Source organism: Triticum dicoccoides, chromosome 3A, assembly GCF_002162155.2.
Source record: "Triticum dicoccoides isolate Atlit2015 ecotype Zavitan chromosome 3A, WEW_v2.0, whole genome shotgun sequence".
Lineage (NCBI taxonomy): Eukaryota > Viridiplantae > Streptophyta > Magnoliopsida > Poales > Poaceae > Triticum > Triticum dicoccoides.
This window is the reverse complement of record NC_041384.1, coordinates 316937234-316941701: the sequence shown is the minus strand read 5'-3', so window position 1 is coordinate 316941701 and position 4468 is coordinate 316937234.

Here is a 4468-nt window from a genome sequence, read left to right as displayed (position 1 = left end):
ATATTTCACACCAATCAGATAGAATCACCACTCCTCATACCTCACCATGCCTTACCGGACATAACCATCTCGATGAAGAACTAGAGACAAGCTCGTGTCTACCCAAGACAGAGACTTCCCCGGATTCCTTCCGGTAGGCATGAAAGGCATACGAGGGTGATTACTATCAGAAGCATATCAAAATCCCAACAGCAAGGGATCATCATTATGCACTCATGAATATGATCATAGCACCACATAAAATACCGAATACTTCACGTCAAGGTGGTGTTGTATTTGCATCAAACGACACACAACAAATATTATGCCGGGGTTCAGAATGCTTGCCTTCCAAGAGTATGTAAGTGGGGTGCACTTTTTGAAAGTTGCTTCCTTCTCCAAAATCCTATTTGAGAAAATTTCAAATTAACACATAGTTTCAAAACAGTACAAAAAAGTTATTCAGAAAATTTTCAAATAAATATGAAAGTAAACTAGACAAAATTTGAGAAACAACAGAAAAAGAATCAAACCAATTGGACTTATATTTAAAAAGTTACAGCCAGTCAAAGTTTAGTCAAAATCTGTTTTTAATAAAAATCAGAAAAAGAAAACGGTTCGGGGAGTAATACGTTTTCGAACCGGAGGAAACATACTCTGGGTTTTACGCTTCCACTAAAGCCAGCGTGGGTCGTCACTGGGTCACTGACAGTGGGTCCATCGGGCCCACTGGTTAGGTTTGACCAGTCGCCCGCGCCTTCTTTCTCCTCTGGCCGAGAAGAGGCAGGGCTTCGGCGATTGCCGCCGACGAACGGCGGCTCCCCACGGGATTCCGAGGGCAAGGATGGATCCGCCGGTCCAGGGCGGTCCTCCCAGTGGTCGAGATGGTCGCGGGGACAAAGGGGGTCGCCGGCGGCGAGCTCCACGGCGGACGGTGGCTTCTGGTGGATCGGGGTCTCGAGCTACGGTGGCTCCCGATTGGGTTTGAGAGGTGGGGTGGCTCCACAAGGTCAAGGGGAGTTGGACGGTGGCACTGGATGGACTGGGGAGGCCCTGCTCGCGATGAATGGGACCGGAGCGTGGCGGCAGCCCCACTGACCGGAGACGGGGAAGACGGCCTCCCTCTATCGATTGCTGGCTATGGGAGCACTAGGGGGATGGCCTGAGGTCGCCTGAGGGTCTGGACGAGCTCTGGGCTCCTTTTATAGGCGGTAGAGGTCGGTTCCGACGGTGGCAGTGGATAGGAACAGCGAACCGCCATTCTGTAGCCAGGGGTGCGTGGCGATGGCTGGCGGGTTCTTGCAGGGCGACAGGATGAGCTTGAGCTGTTCCAGGGGCAGCTGGCAGGCGAGGGTGGTCGGGGCGGCGCCGTCCATGGTAGGAGCCTGTTGCGGCCGTCCGCTAGCTGCCATGGCCGACCTGACGGTGGCGCTGCGGGGCTCCAGGGGTGGCTTGGATGGCTCTGGTGAGCGGGTGAGGATGGGCGTGGCTCTGCAGGCGAGCAAGGGCCAGGGCGCGGGGTAAGCGAACGCGGCGGCTCGGTTGCGCGCGCGTGCAAAACGTGCGCTCTGGGCGCGCCCAAAGCATGCGCGCCATGTGCTCGACGGAATGCCAACGTGTGCTAGAGGGCTAGGATGAGGCTGGTAGTTAACAGGTCTAGGTTAGAGGTAGCTAGGAGCTTAGTGTACATGGTGGTTTGTCCAGAGGGGCAAGATCATAGTGCAAATATGAAACTATGCCAAAACTGTCCATGAACACAAGGTGCTCGAAGAATGCCATGGTCATCTAGGCATCTCTTTGGGTGGCCAAAATCTCCAGATCATAGTCTCTTTAGGTGAATCGGTTGGTAGCAAGGTTAGTTTGGCAAGACCAAAAACTTGTTAGTGCAAGTTTCTGAGAAAACCAAATCTGGACAGAAAATAGAGGTCATTAATGTATGGACCGAAAATAATCAAATGGTTCCCGAATCTTGGACTTAAGGGTTTGGTAGGGTGTACTTCAAGCAGGACAAATCCCAAGGCAACAAGAGCAAGATAAAATATGGTTGCAGTATAAATCACCAAACTGGACCAGAATGAAGATGAGGATGGTTTGCTCAGATTTTTCAAAGAACACCAATGGGTTTTTGCATAAAGTTGAATTATACACTACTACTAACATCCCCAAATTTTGGTGGAATTTTTAAATAAGTTTATCAAAGGGTTGTAGTGCAAATGGGACCCCAATACTTATGAAAAATCACTTTAAAAGAAATAAAGTTCAGGAAAAATAATTATATAAATAATTCCACTGATAAAAGAAATGTTTCTTGAGAGGGTATACAAATCCAACAATATTTTTGGAAAATTTTCAATTGGGGTGAAAACTCCACAATTCATGAGAAAAGAGTGGTTCTGAATTAAAGAAAATCCAGAAAATAAAATTTTAATTTGCCAAGGCAAAATTTTAATTAATAAATCATGGTTAAATTTTTGGGGTGTTACAGACCCTCCACGACAAGAACAACATGACGATAACAACCCTCCGCGCCAAGAGCACCACGAGTTTCACAATCATCAACAACATGGGCGTCTTCATCCCCGACCCCAACACAATGAAGAGAAACGTTATGGCATACTCAAATTCACCATGCCCAAGTTCAACGGAAGCAATGATCCCGAAGAGTACCTTTCATGGGCATTGAAGGTTGACAAGATCTTTCGTTTGCACAATTATGAAGAAGAGAAGAAGATCGCGATGGCATCCCTTGAGTTCCAAGACTATGTCCTCATTTGGTGGGAACAAATCATAGAGCGCCGAGAGGCAAGAGGTGAACCACCCATCACTACTTGGGCGCAAATGAAGGATGTCATGAGAGGATGCTTCGTACCTACCTACTACAACCGCGACCTCTTCAAGAAACTCCAACTACTCAAGCAAGGAACAAAGAGCGTTGAAGAGTACTACAAGGAGATGGAGATTGCAATGATACGAGCCAATGTCACAGAAGATGATGAGCAAACTATGGCACGTTTCTTGAATGGGCTTAACCATCCTATCAAGAAAATTGCCGACTTCCAACCATACTCGAACCTCATATAAGGGTAGAGTGGTTGCGCATGTAAGGTTGGAATAACGGTCGCAACTCAAACCAATCCGTTTTGAAAAACAACACACACACTTGCCTCGGTACACCACTTCGTCATCAAGTGGTTACCCAACTCATCATCTCCCTCGGGCATAAGTGGCACCCGACGGTTTTTCCGAAAATTCCTTTGAAAATACTTTGTCTCCATCACCATGCATATCCCCGTCCCTTTTTGCGTAGCAACTACTTTAGCATCCTATCTACTCCCACCGGCATAACCCTCATAAGGAGGTAGGGTCATGCACAATGCAAGTATCAACAAGGAAGTAACGGAGGCAAACCATCAAAGTGATTCCACCTCATCATGATTCCGTTGCAACAACAATATGGTGCTATATGTCATGCATAAAAATGGTTTCATGGACATGGTCAAAGGGCTGCTTGCCTTGGTCTTCAAAAACTTCAAGTCCTTCTCCTTCTTCTTATCCAACTACTTCGTCAAATACGGGAGCTATTCGTCGCAAAAGAAATGACGGGAAAAATAAGGCAATAGCAAAACAGAATAACCAAAGTGCTCAGAAAAATGTCAACTCATTTTTGTTAAATACTAGGGTGAAAACTAAGAAGGGGAAAATTCCTAGTTTTGGATTTGGAGTCATGGAAATAGTGCTAGGAATTTTAAATGTCAGGCATAAATGCTCAAATTCAAATTTAAATTCGAACAATGAAGAAAAGTTGGTTTGATAAGAGCGGAAACAGCATCAATAAATAGGTGGGATTATTACAAGAATTTAGGAGTTGGAATTATTGCATTTGGATAATTATTTAATCCTCTGGAATTTTTGGAAAAGTTACAGAAAAAGAAAAGGAAAAAGGCCACTGTGCAACTGGGCCTATTCGGCCACAGTGCAGCAGGCCCAGGGGGAATCTAGCCCGCGTAAGGCTGCCACGTCGAAGGCGTATTTGGGAAATACGCCTCTAGCCGACGCAGCAAACCGGTGCGCGCACGTGCGTGTTTAAACCTGACGGGTGGGGCCCACCCGTCAGAGTGTGAGGCTAACCGACAGGCCCCACGGCCGTCGTCTTCAACCTCGGCCCAAAGAGGGAGGCGAGCTTAGCGGCGTCGCTATGGTCGACGGTGAGGCGATCCAAGGGCATCAGCGTGCTCAGGGCGGAGTCGCCGTTCGGGTGGAGGTGGAGGCGGTCGCCAGAGTGTAGGGGTTCGCCGGCGACGAGGTGCTTGCCCCGGTCGATTCCGGCTGCAATAGAGAGGGGAGACAGAGGGGAAATGGTAAGAGAGGTGAGGCGGTTCCAGATCAAGAGAGAGGGGGGCAAAGGAGGCCTGTACCACGAGATCGACGGTGACCCGAAGCGGCGGAGCTCGAGCTCGATCTCGAGCTCGGGCGGCTCTGGGAGTGAACG